The 19,567-nt window shown below is 47.6% G+C and overlaps 1 long non-coding RNA gene across 1 annotated transcript; it reads left to right on the top strand.

Moving 5' to 3' along the window:
- The first annotated feature begins 614 nt into the window (after positions 1–614).
- On the top strand, positions 615–19,017 carry LOC117486034. The gene is made up of 3 exons (XR_004556260.1): positions 615–724; positions 5,088–5,142; positions 18,939–19,017. It is a non-coding gene; the product is annotated as an uncharacterized LOC117486034 (long non-coding RNA).
- Positions 19,018–19,567: the final 550 nt, after the last annotated feature.

Genomic DNA, 19,567 nt, shown 5'->3' with positions numbered 1-19,567 from the left:
GAGTACAGAGACATGACTTTGGTTCATTTTACACCTACGTATGTCCCGGACGTACAAAGTGTGGACCCAAAAGCATGGATGCAGCTATTTTTAATAAAGTGGGGTGCCAGTCTGAATCAGGACAAATAATCATCTTACATATTCAACATAAATGGTTCAGTCAAACCAAACACATTACATAACGTGGGAAATATCTCCCCCATCACCGAAATGCAATACAAATTAGATCACTCATACATTTCCTTTTTCGTGTGATGCATATTTCATGGGGGAAAACAGGCATATAAGATCAGTGTGTGTGCAGTGTGTGGTGAAAACAGTCAACATATACAGTTCAATCCGCTTTAGCAAAGAGTCCAGCTGGTAGCAACCCCAACATGAGTTCAGTCCAGTTCACGAACAAAGACTCCGCTCCGGGTTTTCCCACGGATCCTCCCGAACCCAAAATACAGCTCTTTCACAGAAAAGGCAAACTGCGGCAGAACGAGCCCTCAGATCGAGTGCTGCCACCAAGACATGTTCAATATGCTTTCTCTTTGTGCTACAGGGCCATCAATAAAACATTATAAGAACGAAGCTGCGGGCCGGTCAAAGGCCTGCCTTAGGAAATGCTTCGTGCTTTTGTTTTGAAGTCCGAAAACCGGAAGTGGTCCCCTCTCGGAACCATTTTGCGTCTCGTCGTCTCGTGTTCCTGAGAAAGCGTGTGAGCTCCAGCTGATCCATGGTGTGTGTGAGCTCTGATCATCGTGTGTGTGTGTCTCTCTGTGTGTGTGTGTCTCTTTTTCTTCTGTTTACCTCGGACTGTAGAAGCTAGCTTAGCATGCTAGCTGGTAACACGTTAGAGTGAGAGACACCGGAAGTGGTGATTTAGTAAACAAGAGTGAGCTGTCTCGTTCTTACTCTCCTGTGTATATACAGTCAGGGCCGGCTCTAGACCATTTGCAGCCCTATGCGAGATTTGAGCTGCCCCCCCCCTCAATAGAGTATCCAAGGAATACACAATAAAGTAAAATGCTTCAATCTGGAGCACTTTGAGCAGAATCACTACTAGATCTAGATCTAGATCTAGATCTACAACCCTGAAACCCCCATATGAAAAAGATCGGTTTACATTTTAATAACCAAATAAGTTTGTGAACATAACCAATAGCCAATACATGTAACTTATGTTATTTGTGTTGTTCATCATATCTTATTTTACCTATAACATTTATTTATTTATGCATATTTTTTAATCTCTCCAGTTTTAAAGGATATCTCTGGTTTTCTGTCCTGTAGTATATGGAATGATTTCAAACCTGTTTATCCCAATAATTATAAAGGAGTGCCTTGGAAATATGTGTTTACATCAATTGTGACCAAACCGTTTGAGAGCCACTGAGATAACTGAGACTAAAGTGAACTATCTGAACCCTCAGAGAGTCCTTTACCTCACTGAGATAACTGAGACTAAAGTGAACTATCTGAACCCTCAGAGAGTCCTTTACCTCACTGAGATAACTGAGACTAAAGTGAACTATCTGAACCCTCAGAGAGTCCTTTACCTCACTGAGATAACTGAGACTAAAGTGAACTATCTGAACCCTCAGAGAGTCCTTTACCTCACTGAGATAACTGAGACTAAAGTGAACTATCTAAACCCTCAGAGAGTCCTTTAACCTCACTGAGATAACTGAGACTAAAGTGAACTATCTGAACCCTCAGAGTCCTTTACCTCACTGAGATAACTGAGACTAAAGTGAACTATCTGAACCCTCAGAGAGTCCTTTACCTCACTGAGATAACTGAGACTAAGTGAACTATCTGAACCCTCAGAGAGTCCTTTACCTCACTGAGATAACTGAGACTAAGTGAACTATCTGAACCCTCAGAGAGTCCTTTACCTCACTGAGATAACTGAGACTAAGTGAACTATCTAAACCCTCAGAGAGTCCTTTACCTCACTGAGATAACTGAGACTAAAGTGAACTATCTGAACCCTCAGAGTCCTTTACCTCACTGAGATAACTGAGACTAAAGTGAACTATCTAAACCCTCAGAGAGTCCTTCACCTCACTGAGATAACTGAGACTAAAGTGAACTATCTGAACCCTCAGAGAGTCCTTTACCTCACTGAGATAACTGAGACTAAAGTGAACTATCTGAACCCTCAGAGAGTCCTTTACCTCACTGAGATAACTGAGACTAAAGTGAACTATCTGAACCCTCAGAGAGTCCTTTACCTCACTGAGATAACTGAGACTAAAGTGAACTATCTGAACCCTCAGAGAGTCCTTTACCTCACTGAGATAACTGAGACTAAAGTGAACTATCTGAACCCTCAGAGAGTCCTTTACCTCACTGAGATAACTGAGACTAAAGTGAACTATCTGAACCCTCAGAGAGTCCTTTACCTCACTGAGATAACTGAGACTAAAGTGAACTATCTGAACCCTCAGAGAGTCCTTTACCTCACTGAGATAACTGAGACTAACGTGAACTATCTAAACCCTCAGAGAGTCCTTTACCTTACTGAGATAACTGAGACTAAAGTGAACTATCTGAACCCTCAGAGAGTCCTTTACCTCACTGAGATAACTGAGACTAAAGTGAACTATCTGAACCCTCAGAGAGTCCTTTACCTCACTGAGATAACTGAGACTAAAGTGAACTATCTGAACCCTCAGAGAGTCCTTTACCTCACTGAGATAACTGAGACTAAAGTGAACTATCTAAACCCTCAGAGAGTCCTTTACCTCACTGAGATAACTGAGACTAAAGTGAACTATCTGAACCCTCAGAGTCCTTACCTCACTGAGATAACTGAGACTAAAGTGAACTATCTGAACCCTCAGAGAGTCCTTTACCTCACTGAGATAACTGAGACTAAAGTGAACTATCTGAACCCTCAGAGAGTCCTTTACCTCACTGAGATAACTGAGACTAAAGTGAACTATCTAAACCCTCAGAGAGTCCTTTACCCTCACTGAGATAACTGAGACTAAAGTGAACTATCTGAACCCTCAGAGAGTCCTTTACCTCACTGAGATAACTGAGACTAAAGTGAACTATCTGAACCCTCAGAGAGTCCTTTACCTCACTGAGATAACTGAGACTAAAGTGAACTATCTAAACCCTCAGAGAGTCCTTTACCTCACTGAGATAACTGAGACTAAAGTGAACTATCTGAACCCTCAGAGAGTCCTTTACCTCACTGAGATAACTGAGACTAAAGTGAACTATCTAAACCCTCAGAGAGTCCTTTACCTCACTGAGATAACTGAGACTAAAGTGAACTATCTGAACCCTCAGAGTCCTTTACCTCACTGAGATAACTGAGACTAAAGTGAACTATCTGAACCCTCAGAGAGTCCTTCACCTCACTGAGATAACTGAGACTAAAGTGAACTATCTGAACCCTCAGAGAGTCCTTTACCTCACTGAGATAACTGAGACTAAAGTGAACTATCTGAACCCTCAGAGAGTCCTTTACCTCACTGAGATAACTGAGACTAAAGTGAACTATCTGAACCCTCAGAGAGTCCTTTACCTCACTGAGATAACTGAGACTAAAGTGAACTATCTGAACCCTCAGAGAGTCCTTTACCTCACTGAGATAACTGAGACTAAAGTGAACTATCTGAACCCTCAGAGTCCTTTACCTCACTGAGATAACTGAGACTAAAGTGAACTATCTGAACCCTCAGAGAGTCCTTTACCTCACTGAGATAACTGAGACTAAAGTGAACTATCTGAACCCTCAGAGAGTCCTTTACCTCACTGAGATAACTGAGACTAAAGTGAACTATCTGAACCCTCAGAGAGTCCTTTACCTCACTGAGATAACTGAGACTAAAGTGAACTATCTGAACCCTCAGAGAGTCCTTTACCTCACTGAGATACTGAGACTAAAGTGAACTATCTGAACCCTCAGAGAGTCCTTCACCTCACTGAGATAACTGAGACTAAAGTGAACTATCTGAACCCTCAGAGAGTCCTTTACCTCACTGAGATAACTGAGACTAAAGTGAACTATCTGAACCATCAGAGAGTCCTTTACCTCACTGAGATAACTGAGACTAAAGTGAACTATCTGAAACCCTCAGAGAGTCCTTTACCTCACTGAGATAACTGAGACTAAAGTGAACTATCTGAACCCTCAGAGAGTCCTTTACCTCACTGAGATAACTGAGACTAAAGTGAACTATCTGAACCCTCAGAGAGTCCTTTACCTCACTGAGATAACTGAGACTAAAGTGAACTATCTGAACCCTCAGGGAGTCCTTTACCTCACTGAGATAACTGAGACTAAAGTGAACTATCTGAACCCTCAGAGAGTCCTTTACCTCACTGAGATAACTGAGACTAAAGTGAACTATCTGAACCCTCAGAGAGTCCTTTACCTCACTGAGATAACTGAGACTAAAGTGAACTATCTGAACCCTCAGAGAGTCCTTCACCTCACTGAGATAACTGAGACTAAAGTGAACTATCTGAACCCTCAGAGAGTCCTTCACCTCACTGAGCTGTAGTTATCAGCCTCTCACTCTGACTGCAGAGAACTCTCCCTCCACATTATTGTAGAAACATCTTCTTCTTATATCCGTTAGCGCAGCTAGCACCAGGTGCTAATAACAACAGCGCCGGTACCGGTTCTCGTTCTCTCTCTCTCTCTCTCTCTCTCTCTCTCTCTCTCTCTCCTCTCTCTCTCTCTCTCTCTCTCTCTCTCTCTCTCTCTCTCTCTCTCTCTCTCTCTCTCTCTCTCGCTCTCTCTCTCTCTCTCTCTCTCTCTCTCTCTCGCTCACTCGCCCTTTGGCTGTGAGCTGCGGGCGCCTGATAAGCCAACATCCCCACTTTCATCACTTCCAGCGCCCATCGTACAGGGCAAATGCAAAGTGTAACCGGGGGGAAAAAGGGTGTTACATTTACTTAATTATGAATGTTGTTACATCAAGGCTGAAAATCAGGATGAGCGCCAACGGTCAAAAACAATGTGTTCCCCTCCCCGAGCTGCCAGCGCAGCGCCTCTATAACGCCTGTGCTCGACCGGCCCTGCTATTCTACAGTAAGCCTATATTCAAAGACCTCTCTCTCTCTCTGTGTCACAGGAGCGCCCCCTGCTGTCCGCGGTGCTCCAGCCTCAGCTCCAGGTCCACAGAGCAGGTCTGTCCCCTCTCTCTCTGCTGCTGCTCTTCTTATAGGTCTCTGTGACACAGAAACCCCCAGCCCCATTTCCTCGCTAGCAAACGCCTTTTAAAGTCTATCTGATTTCTGTCTCACGGAGAGGTCCTTCCTTCCTGCAGCGGTTAGACTATACAACCAGCACAGCCCCTAGGAGACCCCCCCCACAGACACACTACAACACAGACTATACAACCAGCACAGCCCCTAGGAGACCCCCCCCACAGACACACTACAACACAGACTATACAACCAGCACAGCCCCTAGGAGACCCCCCCCACAGACACACTACAACACAGACTATACAACCAGCACAGCCCCTAGGAGACCCCCCCCACAGACACACTACAACACAGACTATACAACCAGCACAGCCCTAGGAGACCCCCCCCACAGACACACTACAACACAGACTATACAACCAGCACAGCCCCTAGGAGACCCCCCCCACACACACAACAACACAGACTATACAACCAGCACAGTCCCTAGGAGACCCCCCCCCCCACAGACACTACAACACAGACTATACAACCAGCACAGCCCCTAGGAGACCCTCCCCACAGACACTACAACACAGACTATACAACCAGCACAGCCCCTAGGAGACCCCCCCCCACAGACACACTACAACACAGACTATACAACCAGCACAGCCCCTAGGAGACCCCCCCCCCCACAGACACTACAACACAGACTATACAACCAGCACAGCCCCTAGGAGACCCCCCCCACACAGACACTACAACACAGACTATACAACCAGCACAGCCCCTAGGAGACCCCCCCCACACAGACACTACAAACACAGACTATACAACCAGCACAGCCCCTAGGAGACCCTCCCCACAGACACTACAACACAGACTATACAACCAGCACAGCCCCTAGGAGACCCCCCCCACAGACACACTACAACACAGACTATACAACCAGCACAGCCCCTAGAGAGACCCCCCCCCCCACAGACACTACAACACAGACTATACAACCAGCACAGCCCCTAGGAGAACCCCCCCCACACAGACACTACAACACAGACTATACAACCAGCACAGCCCCTAGGAGAACCCCCCCCCCCACAGACACTACAACACAGACTATACAACCAGCACAGCCCCTAGGAGACCCCCCCCACAGACACACTACAACACAGACTATACAACCAGCACAGCCCCTAGGAGACCCTCCCCACAGACACTACAACACAGACTATACAACCAGCACAGCCCCTAGGGAGACCCCCCCACAGACACACTACAACACAGACTATACAACCAGCACAGCCCCTAGGAGACCCCCCCCCCCCACAGACACTACAACACAGACTATACAACCAGCACAGCCCCTAGGAGACCCCCCCCCACAGACACTACAACACAGACTATACAACCAGCACAGCCCCTAGGAGACCCCCCCCACAGACACTACAACACAGACTATACAACCAGCACAGCCCCTAGGAGACCCCCCCCACAGACACTACAACACAGACTATACAACCAGCACAGCCCCTAGGAGACCCTCCCCCACACAGACACTACAACACAGACTATACAACCAGCACAGCCCCTAGGAGACCCCCCCCACAGACACACTACAACACAGACTATACAACCAGCACAGCCCCTAGGAGACCCCCCCCACAGACACACTACAACACAGACTATACAACCAGCACAGCCCCTAGGAGACCCCCCCCCCCACACACACAACACACAGACTATACAACCAGCACAGTCCCTAGGAGACCCCCCCCACAGACACTACAACACAGACTATACAACCAGCACAGCCCCTAGGAGACCCCCCCCCACAGACACTACAACACAGACTATACAACCAGCACAGCCCCTAGGAGACCCCCCCCACAGACACTACAACACAGACTATACAACCAGCACAGCCCCTAGGAGACCCCCCCCACAGACACTACAACACAGACTATACAACCAGCACAGCCCCTAGGAGACCCCCCCCCACAGACACTACAACACAGACTATACAACCAGCACAGCCCCTAGGAGACCCCTCCCCACAGACACTACAACACAGACTATACAACCAGCACAGCCCCTAGGAGACCCCCCCCCACACAGACACTACAACACAGACTATACAACCAGCACAGCCCCTAGGAGACCCCCCCCACACAGACACTACAACACAGACTATACAACCAGCACAGCCCCTAGGAGACCCTCCCCACAGACACTACAACACAGACTATACAACCAGCACAGCCCCAAGGAGACCCCCCCCCATACACACTACAACACAGACTATATAACCAGCACAGCCCCAAGGAGACCCTCCCCACAGACACTACAACACAGACTATACAACCAGCACAGCCCCTAGGAGACCCCCCCCACACAGACACTACAACACAGACTATACAACCAGCACAGCCCCTAGGAGACCCTCCCCACAGACACTACAACACAGACTATACAACCAGCACAGCCCCTAGAAGACCCCCCCCCACAGACACACTACAACACAGACTATACAACCAGCACAGCCCCTAGGAGACCCCCCCCACACAGACACTACAACACAGACTATACAACCAGCACAGCCCCTAGGAGACCCCCCCCACAGACACACTACAACACAGACTATACAACCAGCACAGTCCCTAGGAGACCCCCCCCCCCACAGACACTACAACACAGACTATACAACCAGCACAGCCCCTAGGAGACCCCCCCCACACAGACACTACAACACAGACTATACAACCAGCACAGCCCCTAGGAGACCCCCCCCACAGACACACTACAACACAGACTATACAACCAGCACAGCCCCTAGGAGACCCCCCCCACACAGACACTACAACACAGACTATACAACCAGCACAGCCCCTAGGAGACCCTCCCCACAGACACTACAACACAGACTATACAACCAGCACAGCCCCTAGGAGACCCCCCCCCCACAGACACACTACAACACAGACTATACAACCAGCACAGCCCCTAGGAGACCCCCCCCACAGACACACTACAACACAGACTATACAACCAGCACAGCCCCTAGGAGACCCCCCCCCCCCACAGACACTACAACACAGACTATACAACCAGCACAGCCCCTAGGAGACCCCCCCCCCACACACACACAACAACACAGACTATACAACCAGCACAGCCCCTAGGAGACCCCCCCCCCACAGACACTACAACACAGACTATACAACCAGCACAGCCCCTAGGAGACCCCCCCCCACACACACACTACAACACAGACAATACAACCAGCACAGCCCCAAGGAGACCCCCCCCCACACACACAACAACACAGACTATACAACCAGCACAGCCCCTAGGAGACCCCCCCCCACACACACACTACAACACAGACAATACAACCAGCACAGCCCCTAGGAGACCCCCCCGCACACACACTGCAACACAGACAATACAACCAGCACAGCCCCTAGGAGACCCCCCCCACACACACAACAACACAGACTATACAACCAGCACAGCCCCAAGGAGACCCCCCCCACACACACAACAACACAGACAATACAACCAGCACAGCCCCAAGGAGACCCCCCCCCACACACACAACAACACAGACTATACAACCAGCACAGCCCCTAGGAGACCACACACACACACACACACACACACACACACACACACACACACACACACACACACACACACACACACTACAACACAGACTATACAACCAGCACAGCCCCTAGGAGACCCCCCCCCCTGTGTTTCTGTCTTGAGATCATAAGCCTCCCAGTCTTGCCCAAAGACGTGTTCATTTCCATGACTGCCCAAAAGCTGATCTTATTCCTCTGGCATAAGAATGGTATCCTTCTTTGGAACCTGTTGCTCAATCGTCCCAAACACACGACCCACGGGCAGAAAGCCCCCCCCCCCTTATAGGAAACACATACTCAGCACTGACTCTTGGAAAGGCCTCCTTCATAAAGGAAGACAGCATGGACAGCAGGTTCATACTTTTGTTCTGACCAAAAGAAGAATCGCTGAACAATCGCAGCCTCTGAGCGCGGCGAAGAGCACCACTCAACTGTTGACGTGACCAGTGGTCCAGAGCTGGAGCAGTCATATTGCTACCTTTTCTATTTCCATGCTCCATCCATGTGGACAGGTGAACATGATCCACTGCTTGCTTACTTCCTGTCCCATGGTGAATAACAACGAGAGAGAGATGCATGTCGAGCTGTCTGGAACAGGATGCCTGACCTATGGCGCTTTAGGGAGTATCACATTCTGCATCATGATCTACCTGCCGTGCTCGTCTCCTGTGTAGGATGTAGGATGCAGACTCACTGCGTTTCTCTTCTTCAGTCAAGCTGGGGTCCTTAACTCTCAGTTGAAACCTGGCACATGAAGAACAGGCATCTGGGCAGGATGATAACACGGGGAGCAGCCGACGACATCATGGTGTTGTTGGTCGAATAGCTCGTGCCTTCTTATGACCCACATGGCGTTTTACGTCACTGATTTTCTCCACAACACCACTCACAACAACATCAACAGAGGACTGTAAGCGTGACGTATTTGGTTCTTAGATCTTGCCGACTCCAGCAAAGGTCATTTGTGTCTAGAGTGCGCCATCTAGTGGGATCAACTGAAATGCCGGGTATTGCAGGAAAAAGGCAAAATGAATGCGGTCTTTACTATAATTTGGACAATTTTGTACCAATATTCGGCGGGCCGGATTAAAAAGCCCAACGGGCCGTATATGGCCCGCGGGCCTTAGTTTGCCCATGCCTGCTATAGCCTATGTAGTGCTATTTATGTAGCCTATGTATTGTGTGTGTACGTACCTACTTAGGCTACTGCCTACTTTTCTTCATGAATTCAACTTGCAGTCGGCTTATTTATCAAATAGCAATGGCAGATGACCAGCCAACTAGACGAGGACATTTGTGTCCAAGCAATGCATCAAGGCCGCGACACACCGGGCCGATTTCGGCCGTCGATAGATGTCTGGCCGTCGAATAGCGTCCTGTCGCCCTACTCAGATTGGTGTGTCCCGCACCGTCGTGTCTTTTCGGCCGTGCCGACGCCTTCCGCCTCCGATTCGACATGTTGAATCGGGAGGCTTGTTACTGTCCACAATCTGCCTAGTTTAATGTTGTAGCTGTTCAAGATGGTCATTTTCAAATGTTTTAAAAATATACTGTTAGTAGTTAAACCAATAATAATGCTACGGCTGCAACTGACAGTTATGCTATGTAGGCACATTTGTATTTAATCTTAACGCTGTGTGATTAAAAGAATAAACACGAATAGCAGGATAGGCTATATGTGCTATATCTTTCCCCACTGAAAAGGCGCTGCACCGATCCTGTTCACATCTTGGCTCATCTCTGTGCTGCTTGGCTCGAGCTGTAGCATGGAGCTATTTGTTGTTTGTATATATCACGCAGTCTGTCTTCTGGTTGCCTCTTTTGAATGACGAATACACACTACCGCCGCCTGCTGGTAAGGAGAGGTATTGCCACTCGTACGTGCTTCTTGGCCGTCGGCTGAAGTCTTTGCGGTGTGTTCCAGTGCGACTGGCCAAGACGCAGAGACGTGAGGCGACACAACAGTCGTGTTCCATGGGGACGTGTTCTTTGGTGTCAGTTTGGTGTGTCTGGGCCTTCAGACAACTATAGGCTAAGTGATACGCATTCCTTAAGTAGGCTACATTTGAACATGCAAACAAAGAAACTTAAACATTAAAGATTCAACAGAAAAGCTGTGCCTCGTTCACTTCACGATATAACCTCGGCTACACATCAACATAGCGTCGTCTAATGATCCACGCGTTTTAAGAGCAGGCAGTCCTGTATGAATAATATCATTTGTTAATCTAAATTAAATTCACCCAGTACGCTGCAAAAGGTGGCGTTGCAGACAGGATTTTTTGTCGGACGATCTTCGGTCAGCAAATGATGTGTCTGCGTGACAGACGTTTGCTTTCGTATGAGAACAAGCGACAGACTGGCGAGACTGGCGTTTGTCGCGGTCTGGAAAGAAAGGAAGAAACAGGACAGAATAACACGGCGGATATCGCGTTTTTGCATAAAATGTAATATTGACTTTTCAATACCCACGAAATACAATACTGATTTTGGCGGGAACTCATTTTTTCAAAAGTGGCGTTTATCGCGTTTTGGAACCAAACTCTTCATCTGTCACATTAAGCTGTCTGTGGCTCTTTTCTGCTGTAACAACGTACATGTCCCCTCTGTGGGACTAATACAGGTATTCTGATTCTGATTTCACATATTCAGCATGCTTCCTTCTTCTGTATGCATACTTTACTCATCACTCACCTTTTAAACTATATTTTAGCTTTACTGTCCTACACTGGAATGATTTACCACCTGTTATTATTTATATTGTTGTTTTTGTATTACTATAATAACATTAACAATGTGTGCTTTGGAAATGTTTGTTTACTTTAATGTTGACCAAACCGTTTGAGACCCACTGAACTGTAGTTATCAGAGCCTCTCAGTCTGAGCTGTAGTTATCAGAGCCTCTCAGTCTGAGCTGTAGTTATCAGCCTCTCAGTCTGAGCTGTAGTTATCAGCCTCTCAGTCTGAGCTGTAGTTATCAGCCTCTCAGTCTGAGCTGTAGTTATCAGCCTCTCAGTCTGAGCTGTAGTTATCAGCCTCTCAGTCTGAGCTGTAGTTAGCAGAGCCTCTCAGTCTGAGCTGTAGTTACCAGAGCCTCTCAGTCTGAGCTGTAGTTATCAGCCTCTCAGTCTGAGCTGTAGTTATCAGAGCCTCTCAGTCTGAGCTGTAGTTATCAGAGCCTCTCAGTCTGAGCTGTAGTTATCAGGGCCTCTCAGTCTGAGCTGTAGTTATCAGCCTCTCAGTCTGAGCTGTAGTTATCAGAGGCTCTCTGTCTGAGCTGTAGTTATCAGCCTCTCAGTCTGAGCTGTAGTTATCAGAGCCTCTCAGTCTGAGCTGTAGTTATCAGAGCCTCTCAGTCTGAGCTGTAGTTATCAGAGCCTCTCAGTCTGAGCTGTAGTTATCAGAGCCTCTCAGTCTGAGCTGTAGTTATCAGAGCGTCTCAGTCTGAGCTGTAGTTATCTCTCTCACTCTGAGCTTGAGTTATCAGAGCCTCTCAGTCTGAGCTGTAGTTATCAGAGCGTCTCATTCTGAGCTGTAGTTATCAGCCTCTCAGTCTGAGCTGTAGATATCAGAGCCTCTCAGTCTGAGCTGTAGTTATCAGAGCATCTCAGTCTGAGCTGTAGTTATCAGCCTCTCAGTCTGAGCTGTAGTTATCAGAGCCTCTCAGTCTGAGCTGTAGTTATCAGAGCCTCTCAGTCTGAGCTGTAGTTATCAGGGCCTCTCAGTCTGAGCTGTAGTTATCAGAGCCTCTCAGTCTGAGCTGTAGTTATCAGGGCCTCTCAGTCTGAGCTGTAGTTATCAGAGCCTCTCAGTCTGAGCTGTAGTTATCAGCCTCTCAGTCTGAGCTGTCAATATCAGAGCCTCTCAGTCTGAGCTGTAGATATCAGCCTCTCAGTCTGAGCTGTAGTTATCAGCCTCTCAGTCTGAGCTGTCAATATCAGAGCCTCTCAGTCTGAGCTGTAGTTATCATAGTCTCTCAGTCTGAGCTGTAGTTATCAGCCTCTCAGTCTGAGCTGTAGTCATCTCTCTCAGTCTGAGCTGTAGTTATCAGAGCCTCTCAGTCTGAGCTGTAGTTATCAGCCTCTCAGTCTGAGCTGTAGTTATCAGCCTCTCAGTCTGAGCTGTAGTTATCAGCCTCTCAGTCTGAGCTGTAGTTATCAGAGCCTCTCAGTCTGAGCTGTAGTTATCAGCCTCTCAGTCTGAGCTGTAGATATCAGAGCCTCTCAGTCTGAGCTGTAGTTGTCAGAGTGTCTCAGTCTGAGCTGCAGTTATCATAGTCTCTCAGTCTGAGCTGTAGTTATCAGCCTCTCAGTCTGAGCTGTAGATATCAGAGCCTCTCAGTCTGAGCTGTAGTTGTCAGCCTCTCAGTCTGAGCTGTAGTTATCAGCCTCTCAGAGCCTCTCAGTCTGAGCTGTAGTTATCAGAGCCTCTCAGTCTGAGCTGTAGTTATCAGCCTCTCAGTCTGAGCTGTAGTTATCTCTCTCACTCTGAGCTGTAGTTATCAGAGCCTCTCAGTCTGAGCTGTAGTTATCAGAGCCTCTCAGTCTGAGCTGTAGTTATCAGAGCCTCTCAGTCTGAGCTGTAGTTATCAGAGCCTCTCTGTCTGAGCTGTAGTTATCAGAGCCTCTCAGTCTGAGCTGTAGTTATCAGGGCCTCTCAGTCTGAGCTGTAGTTATCAGAGCCTCTCAGTCTGAGCTGTAGTTATCAGAGCCTCTCAGTCTGAGCTGTAGATATCAGAGCCTCTCAGTCTGAGCTGTAGTTATCAGCCTCTCAGTCTGAGCCTCTCAGTCTGAGCTGTAGTTACCAGAGCGTCTCAGTCTGAGCTGTAGTTATCAGAGCCTCTCAGTCTGAGCTGTAGTTATCAGAGCCTCTCAGTCTGAGCTGTAGTTATCAGCCTCTCAGTCTGAGCTGTAGTTATCAGAGCCTCTCAGTCTGAGCTGTAGTTATCAGGGCCTCTCAGTCTGAGCTGTAGTTATCAGCCTCTCAGTCTGAGCTGTAGTTATCAGCCTCTCAGTCTGAGCTGTAGTTATCAGCCTCTCAGTCTGAGCTGTAGTTATCAGCCTCTCAGTCTGAGCTGTAGTTATCAGAGCCTCTCAGTCTGAGCTGTAGTTATCAGCCTCTCAGTCTGAGCTGTAGATATCAGAGCCTCTCAGTCTGAGCTGTAGTTGTCAGAGTGTCTCAGTCTGAGCTGCAGTTATCATAGTCTCTCAGTCTGAGCTGTAGTTATCAGCCTCTCAGTCTGAGCTGTAGATATCAGAGCCTCTCAGTCTGAGCTGTAGTTGTCAGCCTCTCAGTCTGAGCTGTAGTTATCAGCCTCTCAGAGCCTCTCAGTCTGAGCTGTAGTTATCAGAGCCTCTCAGTCTGAGCTGTAGTTATCAGCCTCTCAGTCTGAGCTGTAGTTATCTCTCTCACTCTGAGCTGTAGTTATCAGAGCCTCTCAGTCTGAGCTGTAGTTATCAGAGCCTCTCAGTCTGAGCTGTAGTTATCAGAGCCTCTCAGTCTGAGCTGTAGTTATCAGAGCCTCTCTGTCTGAGCTGTAGTTATCAGAGCCTCTCAGTCTGAGCTGTAGTTATCAGGGCCTCTCAGTCTGAGCTGTAGTTATCAGAGCCTCTCAGTCTGAGCTGTAGTTATCAGAGCCTCTCAGTCTGAGCTGTAGATATCAGAGCCTCTCAGTCTGAGCTGTAGTTATCAGCCTCTCAGTCTGAGCCTCTCAGTCTGAGCTGTAGTTACCAGAGCGTCTCAGTCTGAGCTGTAGTTATCAGAGCCTCTCAGTCTGAGCTGTAGTTATCAGAGCCTCTCAGTCTGAGCTGTAGTTATCAGCCTCTCAGTCTGAGCTGTAGTTATCAGAGCCTCTCAGTCTGAGCTGTAGTTATCAGGGCCTCTCAGTCTGAGCTGTAGTTATCAGCCTCTCAGTCTGAGCTGTAGTTATCAGAGCCTCTCAGTCTGAGCTGTAGTTATCAGAGCCTCTCAGTCTGAGCTGTAGTTACCAGCGCCTCTCAGTCTGAGCTGTAGTTATCAGAGCCTCTCAGTCTGAGCTGTAGTTATCAGCCTCTCAGTCTGAGCTGTAGTTATCAGAGCCTCTCAGTCTGAGCTGTAGTTATCAGCCTCTCAGTCTGAGCTGTAGTTATCAGAGCCTCTCAGTCTGAGCTGTAGTTACCAGAGCCTCTCAGTCTGAGCTGTAGTTATCAGAGCCTCTCAGTCTGAGCTGTAGTTATCAGCCTCTCAGTCTGAGCTGTCAATATCAGAGCCTCTCAGTCTGAGCTGTAGTTACCAGCGCCTCTCAGTCTGAGCTGTAGTTATCAGAGCCTCTCAGTCTGAGCTGTAGTTACCAGAGCCTCTCAGTCTGAGCTGTAGTTATCAGAGCCTCTCAGTCTGAGCTGTAGTTATCAGCCTCTCAGTCTGAGCTGTCAATATCAGAGCCTCTCAGTCTGAGCTGTAGTTATCAGAGCCTCTCAGTCTGAGCTGTAGTTATCAGAGCCTCTCAGTCTGAGCTGTAGTTATCAGAGCCTCTCAGTCTGAGCTGTAGTTATCAGAGCCTCTCAGTCTGAGCTGTAGTTATCAGCCTCTCAGTCTGAGCTGTAGTTATCAGCCTCTCAGTCTGAGCTGTAGTTATCAGCCTCTCAGTCTGAGCTGTAGTTATCAGAGCCTCTCAGTCTGAGCTGTAGTTATCAGCCTCTCAGTCTGAGCTGTAGATATCAGAGCCTCTCAGTCTGAGCTGTAGTTGTCAGAGTGTCTCAGTCTGAGCTGCAGTTATCATAGTCTCTCAGTCTGAGCTGTAGTTATCAGCCTCTCAGTCTGAGCTGTAGATATCAGAGCCTCTCAGTCTGAGCTGTAGTTGTCAGCCTCTCAGTCTGAGCTGTAGTTATCAGCCTCTCAGAGCCTCTCAGTCTGAGCTGTAGTTATCAGAGCCTCTCAGTCTGAGCTGTAGTTATCAGCCTCTCAGTCTGAGCTGTAGTTATCTCTCTCACTCTGAGCTGTAGTTATCAGAGCCTCTCAGTCTGAGCTGTAGTTATCAGAGCCTCTCAGTCTGAGCTGTAGTTATCAGAGCCTCTCAGTCTGAGCTGTAGTTATCAGAGCCTCTCTGTCTGAGCTGTAGTTATCAGAGCCTCTCAGTCTGAGCTGTAGTTATCAGGGCCTCTCAGTCTGAGCTGTAGTTATCAGAGCCTCTCAGTCTGAGCTGTAGTTATCAGAGCCTCTCAGTCTGAGCTGTAGATATCAGAGCCTCTCAGTCTGAGCTGTAGTTATCAGAGCCTCTCAGTCTGAGCTGTAGTTATCAGAGCCTCTCAGTCTGAGCTGTAGTTATCAGCCTCTCAGTCTGAGCTGTAGTTATCAGAGCCTCTCAGTCTGAGCTGTAGTTATCAGCCTCTCAGTCTGAGCTGTAGTTATCAGAGCCTCTCAGTCTGAGCTGTAGTTATCAGAGCCTCTCAGTCTGAGCTGTAGTTATCAGAGCCTCTCAGTCTGAGCTGTAGTTATCAGGGCCTCTCAGTCTGAGCTGTAGTTATCAGAGCCTCTCAGTCTGAGCTGTAGTTATCATACAGAGCCTCTCAGTCTGAGCTGTAGTTATCAGAGCCTCTCAGTCTGAGCTGTAGTTATCTCTCTCAGTCTGAGCTGTAGTTACCAGAGCCTCTCAGTCTGAGCTGTAGTTACCAGAGCCTCTCAGTCTGAGCTGTAGTTATCAGAGCCTCTCAGTCTGAGCTGTAGTTATCAGGGCCTCTCAGTCTGAGCTGTAGTTATCAGAGCCTCTCAGTCTGAGCTGTAGTTATCAGAGCCTCTCAGTCTGAGCTGTAGTTATCAGAGCCTCTCAGTCTGAGCTGTAGTTATCAGAGCCTCTCAGTCTGACCTGTAGTTATCAGAGCCTCTCAGTCTGAGCTGTAGTTACCAGAGCCTCTCAGTCTGAGCTGTAGTTATCAGAGCCTCTCAGTCTGAGCTGTAGTTATTAGGGCCTCTCAGTCTGAGCTGTAGTTATCAGAGCCTCTCAGTCTGAGCTGTAGTTATCAGAGCCTCTCAGTCTGAGCTGTAGTTATCAGAGCCTATTAACTCTTTTGACTCTTTTTTAATCTGTTAAGCCCTGAGCCTGTTTTTCAGGTCTCAGGATCTAAAATGACATTCCCAGAACAAATGACTATAACTTCACTTCTAAAAGGGTTAAATTAATAATCTTTTCTCTCAAAGCAATGATAAACCTGTGAGTTGGATGTAGAATCAATATAGATGTTTTTATTTTAAAGGGGACCTATCATGCAAAATGCACTTGTGTACGTCTTTTCTACATGAATATGTGTCCCCGGTGTTCCAGGGAACTCACCAAGTGTCAGAAAACACAACCCTCTCTATTTTCCTCCATACCCAAATCTCTAAAAAAGGGGCTGCAAAGGATCTGATAAAAACTGATCCAGATTTGAACACTTCACTGACGTCAGGACGGTGGCGCTACGGCTATTGGGCCAACTCTCCACCTATCAGGGTAATGTGGGGTTGGGCCACGGCCGGCCATTGCCGCTCGAAAGCCCTGGAGACGCTGTAGTACATATGCCAGGCCTGTAAGTGGCGCTGTAGTCTGCCACAAAAGCAGCGAAGAAGACTTCCCGCCCATAGTTACCATGGTTACCCTTCTGTTTATTCTCCGCTGTGGCTTTCTCTCTCCCTCCCCGAGGCAAGCGTTTGCTCCTGCTGCTTTAATTCAATGCAATCCCTCCCCGTCGAGGCAAGCACTGTAATTCTCTCCGGTTAGTCCACCAGCAGATGACAAACACCCACCTCTCCGCCTCTTCCAAGGAACGAGGGGACCGTGCGGCAGAGTTTCAGTTTCTTTCGCCGGTCAAGATGTCCATTAAAGTTTAAATCTTCCGGACAAAATGATAAAAGTGCCGGTCAAAGGTCTTCTTTGTTATTTATTGAGCTTTAAAACAAATGAATAACGACTCTATATAATAAAACACGGAGGACGGAGATCTCTTTTTCTCCCCCTCTTCTGACAGCCCAGCAGCTGATCAGAGCACGTCTCCCCATCTCCTGCAGGGGGGCGTGGTCAGCTGCAGCTCACAGAATCAGCCCCCTGCAAAAACAGGGCTAGAAAGAGCAAATAGAGCGAAATGAGGCATGGCTAAAACGCAGGATCTGTTTGGTATTTTGAAAAAAAAAACTATATTTATATACTTTATATAGGTATGGCCCTACAATATATTGTTCAAATATAGCATGATAGGTGTCCTTTAAAGTAAATTCAGATTGAACATAGTAAAAAACTGTAAATTATAGTGTCCGTCCAAAGATTCTTTTTTACTTATAGTGAAAACTACCCTTGGATGATGGGTTAGTAGACTAAAAGCTTTAGGAATCCAAAGTACAACATATAATAAGTACCCTGTATCAAGATTGATGCAAAACAAGTGACATTTGACCTTTTTAGAGAGGTTTAGAAAAAACCCCACTTCTGGGGTCATTTGGGTGGATTTGACCTCTCTCTGGCCCCCCTCGTTCGATTTTGAACCGTTAGAAAATATAGAATCGAGGGGGAGTTCCTAAAATCCACCTACGCGTTACCAAATAAGGAGTGAGAGTGATGCGTACGCAGCTTGCCCAAACCCAAAGCTATGTTACCTCTGAAAACTGAAACCTAGGCTTATTGCCATAAATATGAAGATGGATTATCAGTAATCATTTCAAAGTGACACAGACACATTGGATTAACCTTCAGCAGCGTTTTGTATCGTTTTAATGCCATTGAACACAACTTTTGATCAGAAACAGCAAAAGGTAAGACATATTGCCGTTTTGGCTCAGTAAAGCTACGTTGTGTGTTGTCTGGATTTGCTTTCGCTGCGGTGAGTTTTGATCGCACCGTGACGATCTGTGGAATCTCAGCTTTAATCTGATATCTGGTTTGTGCAGATCCGATAAGTAATAACTGTACTTTTACTTAAATAAGGTCTGAATTGCGGACTTTAACTACTAGAGGAGCATTTCCATCCTATAGGCGCAGAGTAGCTGTGATTGATCCCCAAAAGAATTCATAGTTTACAATCTGGCTGAACTGGAAGAGGTATGCAAGTATATAAACAAAGGCATTGATTAGGGCTGCAACACTACTCAACTTGTAAAGGTGATTAGTTTCACAGTTTTTCTGACTGTGCTTCCTGTTTCCTGCAGACGTCCAGCAGCTGCTGGTTAAAGAAGAGGTTCCCCCTGAGCAGCAGGAGTGGAGCTCCAGTCTGGACCAGGAGGACCCAGAGCCCCCCCCACACATTAAAGAGGAACAGGAGGAACTCTGGATCAGTCAGGAGGGAGAGCAGCTTCAAGGGCTGGAGGAGGCTGATATCATTGAGTTCATCTTCACTCCTGTCCCTGTGAAGAGTGAAGATGATGAAGAGAAACCTCAGTCCTCTCAGCCTCATCAAAGACAAACTGAACACCTGGAAACAGAAGCTGATGGAGAGGACTGTGGAGGACCAGAACCAGCCAGGAACTCAGATCCAGAGAGACACTTACAACCAGAGACTGAGGACAACCCTGGAGACTCTTCTGAACCTGAGACTGAGGACAACCCTGGAGACTCTTCTGAACCTGAGACTGAGGACAATCCTGGAGACTCTTCTGAACCAGAGACTGAGGACAATCCTGGAGACTCTTCTGAACCAGACACTGAAGACAGTGCTAGTTGGAGGGAGACCGGAGAACCTCAGTCAGGTTCAAACTCTCAGGAAAATAAACAAAACCCTGTCAGTGATTCAAGGCGTAGTGCTGGAGAGAAACGCTTTAGGTGCTCTCAGTGCAGGAAA

Source organism: Trematomus bernacchii, unplaced genomic scaffold, assembly GCF_902827165.1.
Source record: "Trematomus bernacchii unplaced genomic scaffold, fTreBer1.1, whole genome shotgun sequence".
NCBI classification, from domain to species: Eukaryota; Metazoa; Chordata; class Actinopteri; order Perciformes; family Nototheniidae; genus Trematomus; species Trematomus bernacchii.
This window is presented reverse-complemented; position numbering and strand designations above follow the sequence as displayed.